At 40.7% G+C, this 15,042-nt stretch overlaps 1 non-coding gene across 1 annotated transcript; it reads left to right on the top strand.

Annotated features, from left to right (window-relative positions):
* The first annotated feature begins 2,125 nt into the window (after positions 1-2,125).
* LOC132600979 (small nucleolar RNA R71) lies at positions 2,126-2,231 on the top strand. The gene has a single exon (XR_009567433.1). It is a non-coding gene; the product is annotated as a small nucleolar RNA R71 (small nucleolar RNA).
* The last annotated feature ends 12,811 nt before the right edge of the window (positions 2,232-15,042 follow it).

Below are 15,042 nucleotides of genomic sequence, written 5' to 3'. Positions count from 1 at the left end.
GGAATTTGCTCCAAGAAACTCATATCTAAGATGGGACGGAAGTTGCTTGAGCTCCAACTTCGGTGGCTCAATAATTGACGGTTTTGCTGGAGGAGTTGTTCGCTTCTCTAAATCAAGAGCCAATTTCTTGGGCTCATAAGAGTAAGACCCCAGACAGGTGAGTGAATTCACCGTCTAAATATATCCCTCCATTTCTTCTACATCAAAATTGATCAAGATGACCGATAATGCTTCACCCAAGCATTCTTCCTCCATCTTGAATTCTACCGCTTCATCCACCACATCAAAAGAATTAATGACTGAAATACTTTGATAAAGACTAGGCAATTTCATACTCTTGCTGGCGTGAAAAGTCACCTCCTCATCGTTAATCCAGAACTTGATTTCATTCTTCTCTGAATCCATTAGAGCCCTCCCTATAGCAAGGAAAGGTCTTCCCAGAATAATAGGAATTTCTTAATCAACAGCACAGTCAAGAATCACGAAATCTGCCGGCAGTAGGAATTCCCCAATTTGAACAAGCACATTATCAACTACCCCAACTGGCCTTTTTATCGACCTGTCAGCCATCTGCAACCTCATGGTAGTGGGCCTTGGTATCCCTAATCCTGATCTCTTGAAAATCTCAAGGGGCATAAGATTTATGCTAGCCCCATTGTCACACAACGCCTTGGAAAAATCCTGCTGCCCTGTGGTACATGGAATGGTGAATGCTCCAGGATCTTCCCTTTTTTGCACTGTGGTCTTGGAAATAATAGCACTGACGCGATGAGTGATACCCACAGTGTGGTGTTTCAATGACTTCTTCTTCTTTGTTAAGAGATCCTTCAAATACTTAGCAAACCCAAGCATTTCTTGGACAACGTCCATGAAAGGAATGTTCATCGTCAATTGCTTGAGTTGATCATAAAATCGCAAACACTTGTCATCTTCTGTTTTCCTCACTAGCCTTTGAGGAAAAGGCGGTGAAGATTTGAACATTTGAGTCAAAGGGCGTAGAGCGCCATAAAGTTTTGCCTTCCCCTTTTCATGTTTTTCTCCTTGTGCCTTGAGATTATCAAGATTTTGCTCATCTTCCGCTATAATAGGGACTTCTTCCTCTGTTTCTTCCTCCACAATAACATCAGATACATCAGGCTGTGCCTATTCTTCAACAATTGGCTCTAGATCAATCACCTTTTTATCAGCACCTTGAAGAATTTTTCAACTTCGGGTGCTAATAGCAGCTACATGCTCCACAGAGTTTACCCCACTACTTTTCGGATTTGAAACTGTATTACTTGGTAGTTGTCCACGTTGAGGAGTATGCACTTCTCTGGAAAGGTCTCTGAATTGCGATTCAAGCTTCTGAATGGCAGCTGAATGAGATAGTTGAACCTGAGACATTCCCTTTAATGTACTCTCAGTTCTGTCCTGATTCATTAGCATTTTCTGCATCATACTTTTCAGCTCCGCAGAATCATTAGCAGCATTGCTAGCAGAGTTGCTAGCTGAATTGTCTCTCCACTATTGGGAACTTGATGCTTTCCCCCTTGGTGGAATGTAGGGGTAAGAGCTCTTGTTGCCATAATTGTTGTTATTGTAATTCCCTTGATTTGAATTTCCCTGATCATTTCTGCTATAATTGTTCCCTTTCACTTGGTGTTGAGGCTTTTGCCATGGGTGATGGCCTGGACCTTGATAATTTTGCCTTTGATAACCCCCTTGCGAGTTGTTGACATAATTAGCATCTTCATAATGTTATTGCCCATCTTGGTACTTCCCCTCAGGGACTTGATACATCCCCTGTGGATGAGGTGGTAACTCCTCAATAACATTTACCCCTTGTGTATCCTTTTCTGCCAACTTCTTTGATAATAGATCCATTGTGGTTTGCAATTGAGCAAAGGTATGATCTCTCTCATGGTTTTCTTTTGCAACAACAGCTAGTGATGGACTACCATAAGAGAGACTCTCACTATTAGTTGAATGCCAAGCTTGATTGTGGGTGGTGAGTTTATCAAGAAAATGGGTGATGTTGATAAATGACTTATACATGAAGCATCCTCCCGCGGCAGTATTGACAGCAATCTGATTCATTGTATCTAAGCCCTTGTAGAATTTCTCGGTGAGAATAGCATTCAGAAACTCGTGAGTTGGAGATTGCGATAGATAGTACTTGAACCGCTCCCATGCCGAATATAATTGTTCCCTCGGGAGCTGTTTGAACTCAAAGATCTTATCTCGAAGTTCAGCCTTTTTGCTCGGTGGGAACCACTTCTTCAGAAATGTCTTGGCTAGCTCGCTCCAAGTATGAATAGAATTGCTGGGAAGCTTTTCATACCATTCCCTTGCTTGGCCATCCAAGGATTATTTGAAGACCCGTAACCGAAGTGCATCAGCAGAAACAACACCTTGGGATTGTTGAGCACACACGTGCAGGAAGTTCTTGAAATGTCGAAGTGGACAATCCTCCGAAGAATTTCGAAAATAACCTTCAAGTTTCAGCAGCTGATAGATAGAACTATTAATTTTGAAAGTAGCATTTCCAGTAGTAGGAGGGACCACATCAGAAGCATAATCAGCTTCATTGATGAATTCCGCAAATATATTCTCATCTTCATCCTCTTCTGGAGTCCATCTTGGTTTCCTTGATTTTCCTGCCATGTTCACCTGGTTCACCACAACAGCAAACAAGGTGTGGTAGAATAGAAGAATTATTAAAGAAGAGTACGCAACAATCAGTAATTTCAAAACCGTATTCCCCAGCAACGGTGCCAAAATTTGATACGCTCAAATTACATCTATGAGTGGCGTAAAGCGGTCGTTGTCAAATACAATAACCCAAACAAGGTTGGGGTCGAATCCCACAGGGAATATGGAGAGAAAAGGGTACTAATTTTATGCGATACTAGTCTTTAAAGGCTTTAATCCTATTCCGAATAGTTTGAAATATTTGTTGTGTAATGTAATTGAATATTTTGACTTGAATTGTACTTAATGCGAGAGAGAGACTAAGGTTGTGTTCTCCACTTTGATTAGATATTATGCTTCAGGTTTTAATGCGATATACTTCTAATGGTTATTCTAAGATATGCACTTGATCTCTTAAGGACTTCCTAATGTTTCCTAACAGTTAGGCCGTATTTTCTCTTTATGATTTTTCCAAATGTAAAAGAGTTGAACTCGAAGAGCGACCAATAATGCCAATTAGACTTGTTCTTATCCCTAAGTTAGTCTATTAAATGAGGGTTAACGCCCCGAGTCATTGTTATTCAATCTTACCCATACTAACTCTCTTTCTCAAGAAAAGTTAGTATAATGGCTTAGGCTAATGCTTGGAATCATTACCCAACGCTAACGCACAAAGATAGAATAAATGCCAACAACCATAATGCATATATCAATAGTAGAAACCCATCCACATAATACCCATCATGGGGTCCACAACCTTAGAATTAAAATTAGCTACTCATCATTTTGGTTAACAAAGAAAGCTTAAAAGTTAACATAATATACTTACAATGCTAATACAATATGGAATGAAGGTGAAGTTAGTGCTTTAAATGCTCCAACCACTTCACAAATATCCAAGGCTTAAAGTTAATGCTCCAAAAGATCAGAATGAATGTTAAAAACCTAACTTTAAGTATTTATAGGGCCAAAACTGGAGCCAAAGTTCTGGATAAAAACACCCTTTCGCGGCATCGTTACGGACCGTAACACAGGTTACGGTCCGTCCTTCGGTTCTGTCCTTTGTCAGCTTGATTAGGTCAACCGTTACGGCTTCTTGCGATGGATCGTAACACAGGTTACGGTCCCTATCTTCCAGTGGATCATGGCTTCAGTGTTCAGTGGCCAATGCGTCGCCATGCTATTACGCCCCGTAACCTGCGTTATGGACCGTCCTTCTGGGCGTAACATGTGACACTACTTAGGCTTCTTACTAGAAGTTTCCTTCAGCTTACGGTACACGTTACGGGCTGTAGCATGAGTTACGGGCCGTCCTTTATAGCGGCACATAACTGGATGTTCCTCTCTGGGTACAGATCACGTTATGGTCCGTAACTCAAGTTACGGACCGTCCTTTTGCTCCAAGTTGTTCGTTTTTCAGCATTTCTAATCATTTCCGTTCCTTAGTCAACCAACCCTACAAAACACCAAAATAACATAAGGAACGATGTAAAAATACTTAAAAACAAGCAACACTTCTAGTGAAAAAGACATAAAATGTGCCGAAATTCACGGCACATCAGAGCTCAGTTGGGAATTTTGAGGCTACTAGTGCGTTCATAATGTATTTTTGTGTGGGTCTGTTTAGGTGGATTATGAGCAAATGGCCTCCGGATTTCGTTCGAGACTTAGAAAAAATCTTGTAGGATATCTAGTACCTGGTGCCCGCAATGGCGGTACCGCCGTTGCGGTGGAATGACCGCTGGGGCGGTCTGTTGGGCGCCACCGTTGCAGTCCGGTTACCGTCGTGGCAGTAATGGGCCTATTATTTCATTAAATGTGTTTTAAATAAGCCCTTAGTGTATCATTTATTACTATTACGAAATAGAACTCTTGGGATCTGCTCTTGGAGATTTTTAGTGAAGATTCGTGGTGGTAAGTTTCCTTAAATCCTTTTACTATTTTATTAATCCTAATCATCATAGATTCCCCCTTCCCTTAGTAATGGAAGATAAAAGTGGAGATAATGAATGTTCTATCTAGGCTTATTAATGGTGAAATTGATGGGGTTTATGCTAGAATTTGATGAATCTAAGATTATTAGTCATATATCTTCCATTATTAGAGTTGAATTCTTGAATCAAAGAGTTAGGGTTTATACCCAAAATTGGGGGTTTTGCTCCAAATTCGAAATTAGGGGACTCTATGAGTTACATCAACAATTAGTGGTTGGGTTATGATCACCTAGTGCCTAATTTGATATTTCACTCCCGAATTTTTCGTTTTGACCTTGTGGGCCCATTTTCCCAAATTTTAAGGTTGGATTTGACCTAAATTAAATGGTAGCAATATTAGTGTAGTTCTTCATGATTTCTAATCTAGATTTCGAATATGCCTAGACTTTATAGATCTTCAGGCTCAACAAAAGGGGAAGGCGAACGAGTGATTTGTTGGTGCTTGTTGTTCGGTCATCCAGGTAGGTTGTGGCTTACCCTTGGTGAGACTTCGTGTAGCGAAACATATATTTAGATTATTTCTTTGGAGAAAGCATGTAAACCTTCGGGTGTAAAGTTGGGTTGGATATTGTTTTAGGTTGGGCCTTGTTAGGTGATTGGGGCTAGCTAACCCGTGATGTTGTGATTGATTTTTCTATTGTGTTGGCTTGATGCCTCTTGTTTCTAGTAGTTATTGGAATCTGTTGTTCTTTTATTTATTATGATATTGTTGGCGTACCCACTGTTGGTACTTGTGACACTGATTTATTGTTGGTGTACCCCTTTGTTGTTACTTGTGATGTTGAGCATGATTATTGATATTGAGACGTGCATTGCATGCACTCTCTTTCTTCATGATATACTGTTGAGACACTGTTGGTACTTGATGAAATACTGTGATGAGCTGGGCTCAGTTTTAAATGAGAGTGACGTGAGAGTTCGATATCCGATATTAGTTTTAGAATCATGGATTGAGTGAGTGCATGGACTTCGCGGGTCCCCTAGGGTGGTGCCAATGAGAACCCCCCGTGGGTAATAATCCGGGGTCTCGTCTGTCTGTTGGGCACAGATCCGGGAGGAGTGGCACTTAGACTTCGCGAGTCACCTTGGGTTGTGCTACCGAGATGTCGATAATTCCGTCCTGAGTACATGTGTACACAACATTTGCATACATTATTGCATTGCATTACATCATGGATTATATTGAGATGTTTTGGCATTGTACTTGTGATGTTGGATTCAGACTTGATATATTGAGACTTGAAACATTTGGGATTAGATGCCCTACTTAGGCGATGACGCATACTTGTCTTTGATTATGTTTGATTTACACTTGTTGGTTTATTTGTCTATCTTGCCTTATTATCTGAATTGTGTTAGCTATGCTTAGTCGACTGATGATGCCTACCAGTACTGTTGTATTGTACTGACCTGCACTTGCTGTATTCCTTTATGAATGCAGAGTGTGAGGTTGGGTCTACTTCCATCTCTCGTGGCTGATTATCATCTTTAACATTGTTGCGAGTTCCAAGGTGAGCACGAACGTTCGCTGCCTTGAAGACTCTTCCCATTTTATGTCTTATTTTTCCTATTCAGAGACATAGACGGATTTATGTATTGTTATGCCAGATTTGTCCAATTTTCATTAGAAGCTCTTTTATGACTTAGACTAGACCCTGGGGGTATTTCTTATTCCGCACTATTCTATTATATAATATTGTGAGACTTACATATTTATTCTTTTTCGCTTGTTCTGTTATTTATTCTTGTCTTTACTTATCGTTGGGTTAAGGGTTCGCTTACCGAGGTGGAAAAGGCAAGTGCTCGTACAACTTATGCCAAATTGGGTCGTGACAGTACCTGAGTCGTGTTTGGACTGCGGGGATATTATATCATGATGTATTGAAAGGGGATTGACGTGCGAGTGGTTAGAAGTATTCAGATTCGATAAGTGAGGTAAGAGGTGATTCTTCGAGGACTAGTAGCGTTAAGGATTTGAGTAAAGGAATTAGTATGCATGGATACTTGACATGGTAGATCGATGATGAGTTAATTGAGTTAAGTTAGTTATATATACATTTCAGAAATTGAGTAAGGCAATTCGGGCAAGGACGCTTCGGTGAGATACATGAGGATTTAGTAATACTATTGTGTGATACGCTGGACATAGAGAGTGTTTAGTTCAGAGTGGTAATCGTTAAGGAAACTCTAATGTGCAGAGTGTGTGGTACGATCCTATCTCTAGGATTAATTCGGCTTGTTTGCAAGATTTATGATTATGTAGTATTCGATGGAGTGGATTTGAGGATTGATTACGGTATCGATAATCTTGAAATGATTAGAAATTGGGAAATTGACGAGTCAAGAAAGGTATAGTTGATTGTAAATCGATAAGAAAAAGGTAGATCCTGGGAATTTTTGGGTCAATATGGATTGTAGTGTCATTTTCTTGCACATTCCAGTTGAGATGTGATTGTTACGTGACCTTAAGAAGGAAATCTACAGAAATGACTAAGTGATATGAGGAAAATTTTTGTGAGATTCGTGTTCGGCAGCTAGCGATAACATATTTCAGTGAACCGACATGTTAAGTTTTATAGGAAATGGCTTGTGGGGTACACCATTGGACAATTTCGTTACACTTTTCAGTTGATGAGTTAGTATGGTTTCAGGATTTGTGAAAGTTTCTTTTGTGTGAGGGCGAGCATTGTAGTCTCGGTATGGGAACGTATTCGTGGTGAGTGTTTTATGCTATGAGTAATATCGACAGGATATTTGGAGAAATACTTTTGGATATTAAGGATCTTGAGATGGTTGTGCTAGGATGGCGTAACAGGTTGCGAGAATTGATGCTTTCAGAAATGTTATGGGTTATCAAGGTATTACGATGGAAGTTCGCTGGTTAATGGGTTGTTATATAAGACAACAAGTTCTTAATGTTGAAAAGTTTGGGTTGTACGGTAATTATAAGAAACTCAAAGTTACTTTCACAAGGTTTAGTTCCTTGGTACTTAGATGACAGCTTAGATATGTTTCAGCTTTTGGAGACGAGGGTGATATACATGATTTCTTATGCGTGGTAAGGCTGTTATTGGTTTCAGATATTGGAGTCAGTTCAAGTGTTTATTGATGAAATTCAGAGAGTTGGGCATGCATTTCGTGTCAGTGTTGTTGAGTAGAACTTGATAAGTTGTTTTCATATCTCCAGGAGAACTTATAGGTTCCCAGTGGATCACCTCATGGATTCGATGAGTTTCACTTTAGTTTTGGAGTTTGTTGTGAGTAGACTTGATAATATTTTATCGGGGCCAGTTATTCATATGGTTGTGATGGTTTGCGTCGGTATTTGGTAATGACACGAGGAGGTACCGTGTTTGCGATAGGTCGTAAAGTGTTTGATGATTTTCGACGAACTTGGTTTGACGAAGTATTTAGTGGTATGTTTCCTGGAAGTGATTCGAAGAATTAAGAAGACTTAGCACTAGCAGGGTCGACTATGAGTAAGGTCTGTTGATGAGATTGCTTAGAGTTTCTTCAAAAAAAACAAGAATTCTTCCCTGGCAAGAGTAAGTTATGGTTTCGGATTTGTCTTGGTGTGTTTCTAAGAAGGTGTGGTACGAAGAACGACTTGAGAATGGTGAAGGAAAGGTTAGCAGAATCAGAGTATGTTACCGGTTCAGAGTGGGCTATGATTGTGTTTATGTCTAGAGGTTATGCTGTTTTAAGGAATGTGTGATTCCTATTGATCATTTTAGAGGCTTGGTTATGTCGAATAAGAGAGTTCCGGTAATTGGAATCAGTCGCGAGAGCATTTCGAGTATGGTTATATAGGAATTGAGTCCTTGACTGGGTAAGAAGAAGTGTTGACTTGTAAGGTAAGCGAGTTGCGATTTTGGGTTTACTTTGTGCCGTGGAGGCTTCGTGTTGATTATGATAAGGATTCTGTGGTTATTGTCAGCAAGTTAAGTATGAGCGTCAGAGACCTGTGGAGTGTTTCAGAGGATGTTCATTTCCAAGTGGAATTGGGAGAGGATTGCCTTGGATTTCGTTGTGGGTCGTCCAAAGACTTTGAGCAAGTACGATTCGGTCTGGGTAAGTTTGACTCGATTTGGGTGATAGTTGTTTGGTTAACTAAGTCCGCTCATTTCGTTCCTGTTCAGATTTCCTATACCGCGAAGAAGTTAGCAAAGTTGTACATTTGGGATATTATGAGATTGCATGGGGTTCCTATTTCTATCGTATCTGATTGGGGTACTGTTTTCATTTCTCGTTTCTGGAGAGCTTTTCACGAGGAGTTGGGTACCCGATTGGATCTTAGTACAGCTTTCCAACCCCAGACCGATGGGCAGTCCGAGCGGACCATTCAGGTACTCGAGGATATGTTGAGAGTTTGCGTTATTTATTTTTGTGGTCACTGGGATCAGCACTTGCCGTTGGCAGAGTTCGCGTACAATAACAGTTATCACTCGAGTATCGATATGACGCCTTTTGAGGCTTTATATGGTAGGAGATGTAGATCTCTAGTTGGCTAGTTCGATGCTTTTGAGGTCTAACCGTAGGGTACAAATCTGTTGAGAGAGTCTCTTGAGAAACTGAGGATGATTCAGGCCAAGCTTTTGGCAGCTTAGAGTCGACAGAAGATGTATGCGGATCGGAAGTTTTGTGATTTAGAGTTCTCTTTCGGTGACCAGGTTCTATTGAAGATTTCACCCATGAAGGGTGATATGAGGTTTGGGAAAAGAGGCAAGTTGAGTCTGAGGTATATTGGGCCTTTTGAGATTCTTTACCATGTGGGCGATATTGATTATGAGTTGGCCTTGCCGCCACGTTTGGCGGGAGTCCATCCGATTTTCCATGTGTCTATACGAAAGAAGTACCATTCCGATGGTGCTTATATTGTTCGTTGGGACTCGATATTGCTTGATGAGAATTTGACCTATGAGGAGGAGCCCATTGCAATTTTGGATAGGCAGGTTCGGAAGTTGAGGTCCAAGGAGATTGCTTCTGTGAAGGTGCAATGGAAGCATCGTCCTGTTAAGGAGGATACTTAGGAGACTGAGTCCGATATGAGTAGCTGATATCCCCAGTTGTTCGCTGATTCAGGTACTTCTCCATCCTTTTCCCTTCTTCGCTTGAGGACGACCGATGGTTCAATTGGTATCTAATGTAACAACCCGCTTGGTCATTATAGTCTTTTCGGTACTTTTGACGTTTTCCTGAGCTTGGTTAGCTCACTTTCGACCCGATGGGACCATTGACACGCTTCTCAAGGTGTTTGGGGTTGATTTTGGTGACTTTTTGAAAAAAAAATTAGCTTTAAGCAAAAAAGAGTTGACTCAAAGTTGACTTTTGGGTAAACGTACCTTTTTCAGAAATTCGTCGATTTTGAGATTTCCTGATGGTCATTTAAAACTTGTGTGCCTATCTGGTTCGGTTCCCAATGCACTCGGGTGAATTTTGGAACTTGGGTTGGGATGTTGGAATTGAGGTATCGGGGGTTAACTCGGTCAACAAGACCTCCGTTGGGAATTCCAAGGCTACGTGTGCATATGTAGTGTGTTTTTATGTGTTTCTGTGTATATGTAACGACTCATTTGCTCGTTATAGTCTTTCCGGCACTTTGGCCCCTTTTCAAGCTTGGTTAGCTCATTTTTTACCCAAGGGGACCGTTGACACGCTTCCTGAGGTGTCTAGACTTGATTCGGGGGCGACCTTTTGTGAAATTTGGACTTAAAGCGAAAAGAGTTGACTTAAAGTTGATTTTTGGGTAAACGGACCTTTTTTGGAAACCCGTCAATTCCGAGAGGTCCGGATGATCGTTTAGAACTTGTGTGTATATCTGGTTCAGTTCCCAATGCACTCGGATGCATTTTGGGACTTGGGTTGGAAAGTTGGAAATGAGGTATCGAGGGTTGACTCGGTCAACAAGACCTCCTTTTGAAATTTTGAGGCCACGAGTGTGTTTTTATGTGGGTCTGTGTATGTGGTTTGTGAGCAGATGGCCTTGGGAGGTTGTCGGGATTTCGGTTGAGACTTAGGAAATAATTGGGGTGTCTGGTACCTGGTGTCCGCCAGGGCAGCACCAGTACCGTCCCGCGGCACCGCCGTAGCGGCTTGATGGTGGCTGGGTCGGCCAAGCTAACTTTTGCCTGACCGTCCTGACGGTCTGAGTGGACATCGGGGCGGTGGTGCCGCGGCAGTCCCGATGCCACCGTAATGTTATCGGGCCTATTATTTTCATTAAGTGTGTATTAAAAGTCCTTAGTCTATCATTTATTATCATTACGAAAATTGAGCTCTTGGGAACTGTTCTAGAAGATTCTTGGGGAAAATTCTTGGTGGTAAGTCCTGCTAATCATCTTAGAACCCCTCTTTTTTTGTTAGTTCCTTAGTAATGGAAGATTAAAAGTAGATTTAATGGATATTCTACTTAGTATTTTAAATGATGAAATTGATTGGGTTTATGCTAGATTATGAGGCAATTAAGTTGTTAATCATATATCTTTCATCATTAGTGTTGAATCCTTGAATCTAAGAGTTAGGGTTTATACCCAAAATTGGGGGTTTTGCTTGGATTTCGAAATTTGATGAATCCTTGAGTTAATTTAGCAATTAGTTGATGGGTTTTGATGACCTAGTGTTTAATTGGATATTTTGCCCCCGAATTTTCCGTTTTGACCTTATGGGCCCCGTTTCCTCAAATTCTAGGGTTGTGTTTTACCTAATTTGAATGATAGTAATATAGGTAATATCTTCATGATTTCTAATCTAGATTTTAAATATGCCTAGACTTTCTCTATCTTGAGGCTTAGCGGAAGGGTAAGGCTAAGGAGTGATTGTTAGTTTATTGTTGTTCGGCCATCCAGGTAGGTTATGGCTTACCCTTGGTGAGACTTCGTATAGCGAAGCATATATTTAGATGATATTTTTGTAGACAGCATGTAAACCTTTAGGTATGAAGTTGGGTTGGATATTTTCTTAGGTTGGGCCCTGCTGTGCGATTGGGGTTAGCCACCCCGTTTTGTTATGACTTGATTATTCTATCATTGTTGGCTTGATGTCACGTGTTGATAGTAGATATTAGGAACTGTTGTTCCATCTTGATTGTGATATTGTAGTACCTTACTTGTTGATGTTGATACGAGGATAGAGTTCTATATGACTTGTGGAGTCTTTCATGATATTGTTGGCGTACCCATGTTTGGTACTTGTGATATTGATTTAATTATTGATGTTGACACATACATTGCACGCATTCTTATCCTTCATGATATACTGATGATACATTGTTGATACTTGATGAAACACTGTGATGAGCTGGGCTCGGTTTGGATGAGAGTGATATGTGAGTCTGATATCTGATGTTTGTCCCAAAATTGTGGATTGAGTGGGTGCATAGACTCTGCGGGTCCCTCAGGGTGGTGCTGATGAAAATCCTCTGTGGGTAAAGATCTGAAGTCTCGTTTGTCTGTTGGGCAAATATCCGGGACAAATAGCACTTAGACTTCGCAAGTCACCTTGGGTTGTGCTACCGAGACGTGGAGGTATTCCGTCCGGAGTACATGTGTACACAACATTTCATGGCATTGTATTTGCATTCATACATTATTGCATTGCATTATTTCTTATATTGTGGTAATCTGGTGCTTTACTTGTGATGTTGGTTTCGGATTGGACATATGGAGACTTGGCACATTTGGGTGTAGATGCTCGACTTAGGCGATGGCATATACTTGGTTCCGAATATGTTTGACTTATACTTGTTGATTTATCTGCCTATCTTGCTTTATTGTCTGGATTATGTTATTTATACTTAGTCGACCTATGATACCTACCAGTACTGTGGTTTTGTACTGACCTGCACTTGCTGCATTTTTTTATGAGTGCAGAGTTCCAAGTTGGGTTGTTTTCTTCCATCTCCTGTGGCTGATAGTCGCTATCAGGATTGCTTCAAGTTTACAGGGTGAGCACGAGACATTCGCTGCCTTGAGGACTCCTCTTATTATGTCTTACTTTTCCATTCTGAGACATAGACAGATTTGATGTATTATTATATTCCAAACTTGTATATTTTCATTTAGATGTTCTTATATGGATTAGACCAGACCCTGGGTGTATTTCTTATTTCCAAACTTTCTTCTATATTATTATCGTAAGACTTACGTAATTATTCTCTTCCGCTTAATTGATTTATTTATTTATGTCTTATTTTTGTTGGGTTGAAGGTTTACTTACCGAGGTGGGAAAGGGTAGGTGCCCACACGACTTAGCCATATTGGGTCGTGACAGTATATGGTTTGTGAGCAGATGGCCTCAGGAGTTAGTCGAAAATTCAGGTTGAGTTGTGAAACTTGGGAACTGTTCTGGTGTCTGGTGCCCACTTTGGCGGCACCAGCACTGCAGTAGCGGTACCGGTATAGCGGTCATCCTGCCGCTGAAGCAGCCTATGCCATTTGGGCATGACCGCTGTAGCGGTCACGGGACCGCTAGGGCGGCGCCGCTGGAGCGGTAATCTCGTCGCCTAAGCAGGTGACGGGCAGTTAGTTCATTAAATAAAGTGTTAAATGCCAGAAGTCCCTCATTTATTACTATTCCAAAATTTGAGCTTTTGGGAGAAAATCTAGAGTATTCTTGGTGGTAAGTCATTCTAATCTCTTTGCTTTCCATTCCCCTAGTCATCTTAGAAATCTTTTGTCTTGTTAGTTCATTAACTGGTGGAAGATTAAAAGTGGATTTAATGAATATTCTTTCTAGGCTTCTAAATCATGATTTGTTGGCTGGGTTAGCTTCTTTAAGCATTGAATTGCTGATTAGAATACTTTATTTCATACTTTATTGCTGATTGGAAGTTAAGGTTATACCCAAATTTGGGGGTTTTGCCTATAATCCGAAATAGAGTGAGTTTTTCATTATTCTAGCTTGCTAATGATGGAAATTGATCACCTAGAGGTTTAATTTCATATTGGGGCCTTTAGATCCCTAATTTCACCCTTCTAGCTCATAAACCCTATTCCATAGGTTGGGTATTTGGGTCTTGACAGAAGTAGGGTTGGTTTTGATGTTCTTCTTGATTCTAATTCCATGATTCGAATATGCTTAGACTTTCTTTATCTCGAGGTTCAAAGGAAAGGAAAGGCTAAGGAGTGATTATTGGTGATATTGTTGTTCAGCCTTCCAGGTAGGTTACGGTTTACCCTATGGTGAGACTTCGTTTAGCGAAGCATATATTTAGATAATATTGTCGGAGAAAGCATGTAAACCTTCGGGTATGAAGTTGGGTTGGATATTGTCTTAGGTTGGGCCCTGTTGTGTCATTGGGGCTAGCCACCCCGTTGTGTTATGACTTGATTTGTTCTATTGTTGTTGGCTTGATGCTGCATGGTGATAGTAGATATTGGAGACTATTGATATATCTTGTTCATGATATTGTGGTACCTTACTTGTTGATGTTGATACGAGGATGCTATTCTATATGGCTTATGTGGCCTTTTCATGATATTGTTGGCGTACCCTTGCTTGGTACTTGTGATATTGATATGATTATTGACATTGAACTCATACATTGCACGCATTCTCATCCTTCATGATATACTATTGATACATTGATGACACTTGAGGAAATACTGTGATGAGCTGGGCTCAGTTGGATGAGAGTGACGTGAGGATCGATATCCAATGGTTATCCCGAAATCGAGGTTGTGTGGTAGCGATTCCCGAGGTTTGTGCCGAGATCGTGAAGTAGCGGAATCTACGTTGTTGCCGTATCGAAAGGTACATAGACTCTGCGAGTCGCCCATGGGTTGTGCTACCGAGACGTCGATACTTTTGTCCGGAGTACATGTGTACACAGCATTGCATTGCATTCACATTTCATACATTATTGCATTGCACTATACTATGGCTTTTATTGTGATGATCTGGTGATATACTTGTGTTATTTGGATTCAGATTGAATAAATTAAGACTTGGCACACTTGGGTTTAGATGATATAACCTAGGTGATGACGTGTACTTGGTTTCTGATTTGTGTTTGACTCATACTTGTTGATTTACCTGTTTATCTTACCTTATTGTCTGGACTATGTTAGCTAAACTTAGTCGGCCTGCGATACCTACCAGTACTGTGATTTTGTACTGATCTGCACTTGCTGCATTCTCTTATGAATGCAGAATTCCAGGTGGGATCGACCTCTGTTTCTCATGGATAACAGTCGCTCCGAGAGTTTCTTAGAGTCTACAGGGTGAGCACGAGACGTCCGCCGCGTTGAAGATTATTCTTTATTTATGTCTTATTTTCTATCCGAGACATCTTCAGACTTGATGTATTATTGATATTCTCGACTTGTATACTCGAGTTAGATGCTCTTGTATGGATTAGACCAGACTATGGTGTGTA

This window comes from Lycium barbarum, chromosome 6 (assembly GCF_019175385.1).
Source record: "Lycium barbarum isolate Lr01 chromosome 6, ASM1917538v2, whole genome shotgun sequence".
NCBI classification, from domain to species: domain Eukaryota; kingdom Viridiplantae; phylum Streptophyta; class Magnoliopsida; order Solanales; family Solanaceae; genus Lycium; species Lycium barbarum.
Note: the sequence above shows the minus strand (reverse complement) of the source record. Positions and strands in the feature narration are given on the sequence as shown.